Genomic DNA, 13,807 nt, shown 5'->3' on the forward strand with positions numbered 1-13,807 from the left:
ATTTTTGACTGCAGGCTGTAGTTTGTAGTTGTTTCAGTGAGCTGAATAGTAAGAAAAGTGTTTGCAATTTAAGTTATGTGAAAGAGCTCGTGTCAAAGGCTTGTATGCTCCTTGCATACAAGCTTTCCTCAAATCTTGCCATTTTTGTGCACACATTCAGGTCTTTAGGGTGATCGTTCTCTGATTAGGGATCATCTGAGAAAAAAAACTGGGCCAAATGGAAAAATCATGGTGCTCTGTCTCTGAGAAGTATGTTCAACTCCTAAATAGGTCATGGGGTATAACTGGAAGGCTTCAGCAGCCCAAGTCAGCACTTAGCTGTGGCATCAAACCATGACAGCACAGTTGACAGCATGCCCTAGAGATTACTTCAGCCATGGAGGGTGAGGGGGGAGCTTTGAGGTTTATGAGTAAAATTGGAGGAGAGGAGAAGGTAAAGGTAAAAGAAGGAGGGGATAACTCCTAAGCGAAGCTATTTTGGCCCAAATAACAGCATTATTTATCTTTTACATATATAGAGAGAAGATCCTGTCAAAGGAGGGTAAATGAGGCAGAAATCTTCCTTAGGGAAAAGCAGGTGGGTCTTAAGTAGAAACCTCTCTATGTACAGGGTGAGGCAAAAGTAGGTTTATAGCTGTTTGTATGGAAAATAATACAAGAATAAACTGTTTCATGTACTCACAATTGTAAACCTACTTTTGCTCCACCCTCTATTTAGTTAGATTTCAAATAGACATTGTTAGTTTTGTTTTGTTTTTTATTTTGCCCAGCTGTTATAGAATTTTAGGTACAATATCTGTAAGATGTAAGTTGGTCCAGATTCCCTGAGCTGTGTCTGCAAGAATAGTGTGGCCTGGCTATTACCTTGTTCTTGATAATCCACTAAAATTTGGCCACAAAACAGTACTCAGTTTTTCATACCTCTGAACTCTTCTGAAATACACAATTATAATTGTTGGTTCCTCTTTCCAATGGAATGTTCCCTGGGAGTGTTAGAAAATGACTGTTGAAGCCAGAATGTTCACTGTTTTCCGAAAGAGGTGGGCTCCTGTATCTATCATGAAGTGAATGAATGGCGCACATTTTTAAAATGTTTGTAGCCAGCCCATTTTTCATTCTAGAGAAGCCAGGTTTGCAAGAATAGCCCAGGCTCAGCTTACAGAGAAGTTAGCAGAAGCAAACACCTGGCATGACTGTTGGTGTTCTACCCTCCCTCCCCCTTTCTTTCCCTTCACTAACTTGTAACCCTCTTCTTCAGGTATCCTTCACTGGGAAGATGTCACAGGCAAGCTTTACTAAGAAGGTGATAATATTTGGGAACACAGTCAGCTAGTTTGAAAGGATTGTATGCCTGTGGAAATAGCTGCTAAGTTTCTCAGTGGGGTATTTGTAATGGCCTAGCACTTATTGGTCGCCTTGTTAACATTGCTCCTGAGGCTTTGCATGAAAAATCAGCAGTCCTTGTGTTTTTTTACTTTGTGGCATTAGTTGTATGTGAGTCAATAGCTGGAATGAGGGAGGTTAAGGGATTAAGGTTCAGGGGACACCCCCCCACCCGTGAACTTTCTCTATGCTTTCATTTCTCCAGTATCCTTCAATATGACTGTCTTTCCTGCCTTTGAAAGGTAGGCCATACCTGAAGATAAAAGCTGATGGCCACACAAGTGTCCAGAGGAAGCTTACAATGATATCAAGATGGCTGCTGGGAGGCTGAAATCTGATTGTGGTCCTGCTTGCAGTTACTTTTACTCCTATCCTGGCTAGTACCTACATATATCCTGAGCTAGCCGAGGGCTGCAGGGCCAGTCTGAGGGTGTAGTCCTGTTGTGAACATATATATTGTCTTTTGCAGTTGGCATTACACAATGCCATTAAATATATGTAAGATTTTTATCTTGTAGTGGACCTCAGATGGTTGGATGAGACCCATGATCTGTGAAATTAAAAATCCAAACTACTCAGTGCTATTGTTTGCTTACTGAACACCCACCACCACCAAAAAGGGAGGTGATATACAGATGATGGTTGGGGCCCAGTGAGATCTTTCCTAGTCTAACTGATATTTTATTTCAACTGAAACTGCCATATATGGCTAGAGAGCTCCCCCCACCCCACCCCCCCACACACAAGAGAGGGACAGAAGGCAGGGAGGAAGAGAGATGAGAAACATCAATTCTTCGTTGTGGCACCTTAGTTGTTCATTGATTGCTTTCTCATATGTGCTTTGACCAGGGGGTTCCAGCCAACCCAGTGACCCCTTTCTTGAGCCAGCAACTTTGGGCTCAAGCCGGCAACCTAGGGGTTTCAAGCCTCGGTCCTTTGTGTCCCAGGCCGACATTCTATCCCCTGCACCACCACCTGGTTAGGCATGGCTAGAGAGCTTCTGACACTTGGAGAATGGTATGTTCTGACAGGAGGGACTTTTACAGTTCATGCAACTGACCTCTTTTGGAAGAGAATCCAAGTGAAAAGCTGTTGGTATATTATGAACAGATATGCTGTTTGCATAGTGTTTCTATTCAGTGTTTGTGTTACATTGAATATTTTGTCAGTCCAGGAAGAGAAAATGGAATGTATTTTTTCTTAAATATTTTTAAAAAATATATGTGCATATATTTTTTCATTGACTTGTTTACTTGTTTCCTTTTATCCTAAAACAGACACCAAAGCTTTTAATTTGGTTAAATATTTTCATGTCTCTCTGGCTGCCTTTAGACAAAGTTTTAAAATTTAAGTCAGTGTCACTTTAGCTGGATGACAGTTGCAAGCTGTATGTCAGTAACCTAACATATTTTAATAAGTCCATCCTGACCTGTGGTGGCACTGTGGATAAAGCATCAACCTGGAACATTGAGGTCGCTGGTTTAAAACCATGGGCTCTCCTGGTCTTGACACATATGGGAGTTAATGCTTCCTGTTCCTCCCCCTCCTTCTCCTTTGTGTGTCTCTCTCTCCTCTCTAATAATAAAATCTTTAAAAAAAAAAAGTCTAGAACGGAACACCATTTTTATCTGCATGTTGTAATGTAAAAAATAGGTCTTTGAAATAAAAGGCATTCTGCTTCTCTATCTCCCACTCTTCCTCCACCTTTTCCCTCCTCCTTTTGTTCTTTTGTTCTCCTCCTCCCCTTTCCCCTTTCTAGTTCCATATTGAAAAACTGCTTGCTCCAGATGGATAATTAATGTAAAGCAACAGGTCCCACTGGTGGAGACTAAATCTGAAGTAAATGTTAATGTCGCCGTGCTGGTTCACATGCGTTAATAGGCAAGGAAGATGAGTGAGGTTAGACTCAGATCACTATACTAATGTATGACTTGAAATAGATCCTCTTAATTAGAGAGCCAAGAACCACGACAACTACCAGTATCTTCCACCTGCGGTGGTGTGCTGCAGCCTCATTAGTGAATAAAAAAGGCATTCTAAATTAAAATTGGGGTCTGTCCTTTGGCTGTAGTTGGGATCATCTGGCTCCCAGCTTTGAATACTTGACACAGAGAGGTCTGTTGGTGCAGAGCACGCTTTACAGTTAGCTAAGAAGTGTATATTTGTGGTTTTCTTTTCAATAACTCCCAAAATAGACCTATGTAGACACCCTCATCAACAATGGAGACAGGTCATTTGGAGTTGTTTATGGGAGTCTAGATAATAGAGTTCTACTGCAGAGGTTGGCTTTAAGAATTCTAGTTTTGAAAAGTTAATGTCCTTGACCAGCTTTCTAATTGGCTTTTATACAAATGTGCTGTTAACAGTTTATAGGCCCTCTTAGGCCTTATAGAAAGCCACACCAAACTCTGAGACACATATCCTTCAATTGTACAATCTCTGAAGATTTAGAGCTCTATTGTTATGAACTATTTTATAGCTAACAGAATATCAGGTAGTTGTTAAAATTAATAATGATTTGGAAAGCAATGAACACTTTCTAGCCAGGAATTGCAGTGTAGTGCTTCTTCTTTTTTTTTTTTGTATTTTTCTGAAGTTGGAAACGAGGAGACAGTCAGACAGACTCCCACATGCGCCTGACCGGGATCCACCTGGCAAGCCCACCAGGGGGCGATGCTCTGCCCATCTGGGGCGTTGCTCTGTTGCAACCAGAGCCATTCTAGTGCCTAAGGCAGAGGCCATGGAGCCATCCTCAGCGCCCGGGCCAACTTTGCTCCAATGGAGCCTTGGCTGCGGGAGGGGAAGAGAGAGACAGAGAAGAAGGAGAGGGGGAGGGGTGGAGAAGCAGATGGGTGCTTCTCCTGTGTGCCCTGGCCAGGAATTGAACTCGGGACTCCTGCATGCCAGGCCGACGCTCTACCACTGAGCCAACCGGCCAGGGCAGTGTAGTGCTTTTTAGTGATCTGAAAGGAAACATCCACAAGCTGTGAAGATGGGAGGATATTCTGCAGGAGCTCCATCCTCACAGGCACTCTCTTCTCTGCTATGGAGAAGAGTGCAGGTCTCAAAGCACAAAAGCCATAGTCTTTTTTCTTTTTTTTTAAATGAATTCATGAGGGTGATTGGTTAATAAAATTACAGGTTTCAGATGTACACAGTTCTATAATATATCATCTGTATATTGTATTTTGTGTTCACCACCCCAAGTCTTCTTCAGTCACCATTTATTCCCCTTTTACCCTTTTCTACCTCTCCTGACTCTGTTTTCCTTTTGAAATTCATATTCCTTTTTTTTTAATGTTTTTTTTTTTTTTTATTTTAGAGAGAGGAAGGGAGAGAGGGACAGGAACATCAATTTGTTCCTGTATGTGCCCTGATTGAACCAGCAACCTCTGTGCTTCAGGATGACACTCTAACCAACCAAGCTATCCGGCTGGGGCGCCATATTCTTTTGAAGTCAGATAGTAGAGGTCCTTGGCCTACCAAGATAAGCCTGCTAACATACCAAAAACAACTATTACATGACTCACCTTCTCAGGACTTGGACAGTTCTTGAAATCTAAAGGTTCAGATACTATTGTGTACTAGATGGACTTAATCTAGTCCTAGGAAAGTGCCCATTCCTAGAACCTTTCTTTTATCAAGTAGTTTTTGTTGTTGTTGTTTGTGACAGAGACAGAGAGAGGGACAGATAGGGACAGACAGACAAGAAGGGAAAGAGATGAGAAGCATCAATTCTTCATTGTGGCTCCTTAGTCTCCTCAGTTGTTCATTGATTGCTTTCTCATATGTGCCTTGACTAGGGGGCTGCAGCAGAGTGAGTGACCCCTTGGCTCAAGCCGGCGACCTCGGGGTTTTGAACCTTGGTCCTCCATGTTCCAGTCCAATGCTCTATCCACTGCGCTACCACCTGGTCAGGCTCAAGTTTTTCAAAATGCAGAACTATACCTGCTTCTATCTTTCAGAACCCCTTGAAATCCTTAATTTTGCCATCTTTAAAGGATTACTGGCTGAATTATCCTTTGCTAGATAGCTCTGAATTGTGGAAAGAGTGTAGGGAAAAGACCACTGTCGTCTTCAGGTACCCAATAACCAAAAGAGCTGAGGCTCTTATACTGAGTTTGGCATCCATGAGCAATTGAGTCTTGTATAGTTCTTTATGGCAAGAATCTATTTGTAGTTGATTGAATGTGGTCTTATTGCCACTGTGTTTTTCTGTCTCTTAGCCTTTGATCCCTGAGAATCAGGACCATGTCTGAAATCTCACCACTTAGTATATTGCCTAGCATAAAATAAATGTCCAATAAATGCTTGAGTGGACAATTGACTTTGATCTTCTCTCCCCAGAGACTATGTTTTTTGATTGGGTAGATCATGACTTCATTTACTTTATGTCCTTCCTTCAGTGTGACACCTCCAGTGTGGCATCGGTTAGTAAGCAGTGGGAATTCAATAAGTATGACTGATGTAGAAGGAAATGCTCAACTTTGAGATTGAGAAAGATACCCTGATGGATATTCCACTGTGTTCCCCAGAAATAAGAGAGTTACCTAGGTTCCTTAAAAACAGTTTGATGCCTGACCAGGGGGTGGCGCAGTGGCTAGAGCATGGAACTGGGACTTGGAGGACCCAGGTTCGAAACCTCAAGGTTACCAGCTTGAGCGCGGGCTCATCTGGCTTGAGCACGGGCTCGCTGGCTTGAAGCCCAAGGTCACTTGTTCGAGCAAGGGGTCACTCACTCTGCTGTAGCCCCCCAGTCAAGACACATATGAGAAGTCAATCAATGAACAAGTAAGGTGCCACAACGAAGAATTGATGCTTCTCATCTCATTCCCTTTCTGTCTGTCTGACTCTCTGTCTCCATCACACATACACACAGACAAAAAAACACCCAGCTTGAAACAGATTTGAAAGAGCCAGGAAACTGATTTAGGTTCTAATTCTGCTACAGCTGGCTCCATGGCTTTAGATAAGTCAGTTTTCTCACCTGTGCAATGGAAATAAGAATTTTCACAGTGTGGTGGTGAAAAATCAAATAAAAAGCATCTGTGAACTATAACACACTATTCTAGATGTAAGATGAGATTGTCACTATGCTATTATTACTAAATTTTAGTGATTGGGAAGCATTGTCCTTACAAAGCAGCCCTGGAGCATTATAGTGTTTTCATGGTTTACACTGCTGAGCAGTGGAAACTGATAGAGTAATTTCAGCACTACCTGACTTTTAGCTTTTAATGATATCCTTTATTTTTTTTATTTGCTGTGGCAGGAGGGAGAAAGAGAAGCATGAGAAGCATCAACTCATTGTTTCACATGGTTGTTCCATTTTAGCTGTATACTTATAGATTGCTTCTCCTACATGCCCTGACTGGGAGTTCTCCAACAAACCCATGACTTCTGGCATACTGGGATGACACTTTATCCACTGAACCACCCAGCCAGGGCCTATTGATTTCCTTTAGTAAAAAATGGCCCTCATGCCCTGGCCAGGTAGCTTGGTTGGTTAGAGTATCATCCCAAAGTGCAGAGGTTGCCTGACCAATCCTCAGTCAGGGCACATACAGGAACAGATCTATACTCCTGTCTGTCTCTCTCTCTCTCTCTCTCTCAAATCAATAAAATAAACATTTAAAAGAATAAGCCTGACCAGGTGGTGTTACAGTGATGAAGCATAGGACTGGATCACAGAAGACCCAGGTTCGAAATCCCAAGGTCACTGGCTTGAGCACAGGATCACTGGCTTGAAGCCCAAGGTCACTGGCTTGAGTGAAGACCAAGGTTGCTGGCTTGAACAAGGGGTCACTCACCTTGTAGCCCCCTGGTCAAGGCACATTTGAGAAAGCAATCAATGAACAACTAAGATGCCGCAACGAAGAACTGATGCTTCTCATCTCTCTCCCTTCATGTCTGTCCCTATCTGCCCCCACCCCCCAACTAAAAAAAAAGAAGGAGGAGAAGAATGGCCCTCAATACCCTGTTTTTACTGATATAGGAGGAGGATGAGAGGGAGCTGGGACAGAGCCTTCTTTTTCTTGACAGGCATATCATGATTTTAAAGACTCTGGCATGCATGTACAGGCATACCTTGTTTTATTGTACTGTACTTTATTGAGCTTCACAGGTACTGTGTTTTTTACAAATTGAAGATAAGACCCTTCAGCAGAAAAATAATTAGGACTTGCTGCAAGTTCAAATGATGGTTAACATTTTTTTAACAATAAAGAATTTTTAATTAAGATGTACACATTGTGTTTTTTCTTTTGTATTTTGCTTTTTGTTTATTGATTTTAGAGAGAGGAGAGGGGTGGGGAGGAGTAGGAAGCATCAGCTCATAGTAGTTGCTTCTTGAATGTCCCTTGACCAGGCAAGCCTGGGGTTTCGAACCAACGACCTCAGCATTCCAGGCCAACGATTTACTCACTGTGCCACCACAAGTCAGGCTTCTTTTTTTGTTTTTTAATATATTTTAGAGAGAGACAGAAACACCAATCTGTTACTGTATGTGCCCTGACCAGGGATCAAACCCATAACCTTTGCATATCAGGACAATGCTCTAACCAACCGAGCTATCTGGCCAAGGTTTGTTTTTTGTTTTGTTTTTAAGAAACGTTATTGCAGCCTGACCAGCTGGTGGCGCAGTGGGTAGAACATCGGATTGGTATGGAGAGGACCCAGGTTCGAAACCCCAAGGTCACACTGGCTTGAGCACGGGCCCACCTGCTTGAGCGTGGGATCATATACATGACACCATGGTCACTGGCTTGGTTTCAAGGGTCTCTGGCTTGGGCACAGGGTCACTCACTCTACTGTAGCCCCCTGGTTAAATCACATGAGAAAGCAATCAATGAACAACTAAGGAGCCACGACGAAGAATTGATGCTTCTCATCTCTCTCCCTTCCTGTTTGTCTGTCCTTATATGTCCCTCTCTTTCTCTGTAAAAAAAAAAAGTTATTGCACACTTAATGGACTACAGTATAGTATAACCATAACTTTTATGTGCACTGGGTCACTAAAAAATACATGCAACTCTTAATTGTGATGTTCATTTTATTATGGTGATCTGAAATGGAACCTGCAGTATCTCCAAGGTATGCCTGTAATTATTTCAAAGTTGCACACTAAACATATGGGTACATAAAGTTGCACACATACATATGGGTGAAAGAGCTTTAAGAATCAATCCCCCTGCCTGACCAGGTGGTGGCACAGTGGATAGAGCGTTGGACTGGGATGCAGAAGACCCAGGTTAGAGACCACAAGGTCGCCAGCTTGAGCGCGGGCTCATCTGGTTTGACCAAAAGCTCACCAGCTTGAGCCCAAGGTCACTGGGTCGAGCAAGGGGTTACTCGGTCTGCTAAAGGCCCGCAGTCAAGGCACATATGAGAAGGCAATCAATGAACAACTAAGGTGTCGCAATGAAAAACTAATGATTGATGCTTCTCATCTCTCCGTTCCTGTTTGTCTATCCCTCTCTCTGACTCTCTCTCTGTCTCTATAAATAAATAAATAAATAAATAAATAAATAAATAAATAAATAAATAAATAAATAAATAAATCCCCTGAGGCTGTAGAATGTCCTTTGTCCCTGGAATCCTTTCCCTGTTGTCAGTATTTGATAGGGAACAAATCTAGTGTATTTGCAGAACAGCCTTTTTCCAAACCAGTTCCTGAGCTTCTTAACCCAGTGACGGTCTGTCTTTCCTGGAAGCATTTTAAGAATCCTTTTTTCTTTAGATGTGAAAAACTGCCTTCTCAATTGCTTGAATGGAATTGCTAGGAGAAAAGAGGAAAGTTTTATGATGGCAATTCCTGTGTTCCTGCTATGCCTATGATGGTTTTCTAGAAACATAGACCTTCCTTTCCTTTCAGTCTCATCTTAGATATTACTACCTTCTCTCAAGATGACCGCATTTTCAAGTTTATTTCAAGATATATGTTCTGTCTCTAAGAAAGCAGTAAAATCCCAGCAAAGTCTTACTCTTAAATTGTGTTTATCCTGGAGATTACCCTCTGACTTCTCACATACTCCCTAAACTCACAGTCCTCATCTCACACTTGAGGGCTGACAAGAGGAGCCTGTAGTCAGAATCTAGAATTCTGAAAAATGTGTTTTTTAAACTTGGTATTCCTAAAAATCGTCCTTTAGAAAACCAAGCAGAAGCTACTTTAAAAACCTCTTCAAATGCCTGACCAGGCGGTGGCGCAGTGGACAGAGAGTGGGACTGGGACGCAGAAGACCCAGGTTTGAAACCCGGAGGTCGCCAGCTTGAGTGTGGGGTCACTGGCTTGAGCAAGGGGTAACTCGCTCTGCTGTGACACCTCCCCCCCCCCCCCATCAAGGCACACATGAGAAAGCAATAAATGAACAACTAAGGAGACTAAGGAGTTACAACAAGGAATTGACGTTTCTCTTCTCTCTCCCTTCCTATCTGTATGAAGTTCATATTTGTAGTATGGACTTTGATGTCTTATTGTTTTGTGACTTAGAAAACAAAAGTAATTTTATCTGTGATTTAACCACCAAAATAAGTACCTGCCCAATTGCATTTGGAAGGGTTGCCTCAGGACTTTGGAAGGGTTACCTTCACTTCCAAGAAGCCCATTATTTTATTTAATTTTAAAATAATTTTTTAATTCACTTTAGAGAGCGGGGTGGGAGGGAAGGCAGGGAGAAGAACAGGAAGCATCAACTCCCATATGTGCCTTCATCAGGCAAGCCAGGGGTTTCAAACTGGTGACAGCATTCCAGGTTGATGTTTTATCCATTGCCACCACAGGTCAGGCAAAGCCCATTCTTTTAGTGTTCCCTGGTTCTTTAAGGCTTTATTGAGTACCTACCGTGTGTGCCAGGCATTGTGCAGAATGTAGATGTACAAAGATAAATGAGGCATAGCAAAGGGATTTGGTATGTAATAGTTGCAGTACAGTGTGGCACAAAAGTGCTGTAGGAAATCAGGAGCTGTTAAGAGAAGGCTTCCTGGAGGTAACATCGACTTGAGCCCCCAAAAGATAAGGAGTCCACCTGGTGAAGGAGTGGGGAAAGACTCAGCTTTTGTGGTTGTGGGAAGTGGCTCTGGAGTGAGCTACCAGACTTAATGAAGCTGAAGAAGGAGGCAGTGTTCTGGCCACAGGGGATTTACCTACAATACTGAGGAGCTTGAACTTTATCCTGCAGAGGACAGAGCGATATTGAGGGGTGTTTTAATTTGGAGAGTGATATGATTAGAATTGTGTTTTAAATAAATCATTCTGCCAGTAGGGTTGGGAATAGATTGGAGGAAGCATGAAGGGTGGCCAGGAGGCCGTTGACATCCTGGTATACGACCTTGCCTCGCCCTTCTCTGCTTTACATGTATTACAGAGTATCTTGGTGCAAAGCCAGTGGGCAGATGACAAGAAATGATGAAAAACAGAATCAGAAGTGATAGCCTTTTTAGGGTTGATTTTAATATGACAGCTGCTGAAATATAGTAGAGTCTTTAGGCCTTTGCAAATTACATGCATGCATTTCTTTAGTTTGGGTGTGGCCTATGCAGAAATATATTGGAGAGAACAAAGGTAGGCTTTACAGGTAACATTCACCTGTGATCCTCCAGGGCTTGAAAACCTATCCCACAGGCCAGTGTGCCTCCAGTTTTCTGCTTCCTGAGATTCCACCAAGGAAACAGGGAAGAAAGGGAGCAGTGAGTTGTGAGGCCTTGCTCAGCATCTTGACATGCATGCTCAAGGCTCCAGCAAAGTATGGAGCTAGGAAAATTTGCCAACCCAGTGCTGTTTTATGTAGAAACAGTAAAGCAGGATAGCATTGAGCCCTAGACTTAAAGGAGAGCCCTTATATATTCAACCTTCATGTGTTTTGTTTTGCTTTGCTTTGCTTTGCTTTGTTTTTATTAAGAGGTGGGGAGGCAGAGACAGACTCCCGCCTGTGCCCAATGGGATCCACCCAGCAAGCCCTCTGCCAAGTGATACTCTGCCTGTCTGGACTGCTGCTCTGTTGCTCTGCAACTAAGCCATTTTAGCGCATGAGGCAAGGCCATGGAGCCATCCTCAGCACCTGGGGCCAACTTTGCTTGAACTATTCAAGCTATGGCTGTGGGAGGAGAAGAGAGAGAGGTGGCAAGGGTGGGGAAATAGATGGTCAGTTTCTCCTGTGTGCCCTGACCAAGAATTGAACCTGGGGCTTCCACACGCCAAGCCGACACTCTGCTGCTGAGCCAGTGGGCCAGGACTCAAGTGTTTTTTTGTTCGTTGTGTTTGCTTTTAGTATTTTCCCATATTCTTTGAAGGAAAATTTCCTTCTTACCCAAGTGGATAAATCCAGGAACCAGATATAGGAATTTCTTAAGCATAAATGTGGCCTTATTCTATATAGCAGTGGTTTTCAAACTTTAGTGTTGAGCATAATCATCAGGAGGGTTTGTTAAACATAAATTGCTAAGCCCTGCCCACAGAATTTATGATTCAGTGGGCCTGGAGTGAGGTCTCAGAAATGGAATTTTAATAAGTTCTCAAATAATGCTGCTGCTCTGGAGACCACACTTTGAGGACAACTGCTATAGACACATAAATGTGACCCTCCTAAGGATTTAACAGTCTCATGTGGCTCTTGATGTAACCTTAATGCAAATTAATGATCTGGAGAATCAGTAAGGCTAGCCCTAAACAGCTCTAACTTTGACCCAGTATTGACTTACTGAGTGACTACTGTGTATACAACCTCCTAGAAAGATAACAGAGAGGTAAGAGCTTCAATCCTTGTCTTGATTTTGCTAATAAAATAAATGAGAACTATCACATAGAGGAAAGCAAGAAAAATGCCAAAAGTGAACTAAAACCATGTAGTCAGGGGTCTAAGATGTCTGAATAGTCCCAAAAGAACACATGGAAGAGCTGTCCTCAGTTACCTATTATTGTATGACAAACTACCTCAAAACTTCATGGCTTAAAACAGACACTAAGTTATTATCTCTCACAAGTTTGTATTAACTGGGCTCAGCTGGGTGGTTTTTCTCTTCTATGTGTTTGGTACTACATCGTTTGGAAGTTCAACTGAGTTAGCATGGTCCAAGATAACAGTCACATAGCAGTAGTGGTGCTGGCTGTTGGCCTGAGTTGAACAGAAGCTGTTAATTGGAGTGCCTTAGTCTCCACTGTGTGGCCTCTCACAGCACAGCAGGCCTCTGAGACAGAACATTGTAACTGTATATAAAATGGAATCTGCAGATCTCTTAAGAACCCAGCTTGGAAGTTACAGCATTGTCACCTCTGCTGCATTCTGTTGATCAAAACAAGACATAAGACAAGCCAATTCAAGAAGAAGGAAGTGAACTATCTTTTTTTTATTATTATTTTTTTTTTTTTGTATTTTTCTGAAGCTGGAAACGGGGAGAGACAGACAGACTCCCGCATGCGCCTGACCGGGATCCACCTGGCACGCCCACCAGGGGCGACGCTCTGCCCACCAGGGGGCGATGTTCTGCCCCTACAGGGCTTTGCTCTGCCACGACCAGAGCCACTCTAGCACCTGTGGCAGAGGCCAAGGAGCCATCCCCAGCGCCCAGGCCATCTCTGCTCCAGTGGAGCCTTGGCTGTGGGAGGGAAAGAGAGAGACAGAGAGGAAGGGGGGGGGTGGAGAAGCAAATGGGCGCTTCTCCTATGTGCCCTGGCCGGGAATTGAACCCGGGTCCCCCGCACGCCAGGCCAACACTCTACTGCTGAGCCAACCAGCCAGGGCCTGTGAACTATCTTTGGATGGAAGGAGTGCCAAAGAATTTGCAGCCATCTTTAATCTACCATAGGCTGATTGAGGCAGTACTTACAAGATGTATAGGGTTTTGATAGGCGTGGCTTTCTAGGGGAAGAGTGTTCAAGAGGTAGAGATAGCAAGCCTTCAGTTTGACTAAGAAGTATGCCTGACAGAGGCCTCGAAGATGAAATGGGACCATGTTTAAAAGACTTTGAACAGCCTGACCTGTGGTGGCGCAGTGGATAAAGCATCAACCTGGAAATGCTGAGGTTGCCGGTTCGAAACCCTGGGCTTGCCTGGTCAAGGCACATATGGGAGTTGATGCTTTCAGCTCCTCCTCACTTCTCTCTCTCTGTCTCTCTCTCTCCCTCTCTCTCTCCTCTCTAAAAATGAATAAATAAAATTAAAAAAAAAAAAAAGAAAAAGAAAAAGACTTTGAACAGCAGATGGGAGGCCTTTACTTAAACTAACAGACTGAAAAGAGTGGAGAAGACCTATCAGTGATTTTATTAACGTGATGCAGTTTGGGAATGACTAAGTTCCAAACTAGTCTTTATATCTGATCCCTATAAGGCCAGTGTGAATAGCCCTGGATTTGGCTTCTCTGAGATGTGGGAAGGGATGCTTACTCTTTAGGTTACTGTAAATTATGCCAAGAACGCATATTTTATTGT

At 43.1% G+C, this 13,807-nt stretch overlaps 1 protein-coding gene across 2 annotated transcripts in view; it reads left to right on the forward strand.

Moving 5' to 3' along the window:
• The window catches only part of PHF12 (PHD finger protein 12), a 50,728-nt gene that overhangs the window by 14,261 nt on the left and 22,660 nt on the right, over positions 1-13,807 (forward strand). The window lies entirely within an intron of this gene.

This window comes from Saccopteryx bilineata, chromosome 2, assembly GCF_036850765.1.
Source record: "Saccopteryx bilineata isolate mSacBil1 chromosome 2, mSacBil1_pri_phased_curated, whole genome shotgun sequence".
Taxonomy (NCBI): Eukaryota; Metazoa; Chordata; class Mammalia; order Chiroptera; family Emballonuridae; genus Saccopteryx; species Saccopteryx bilineata.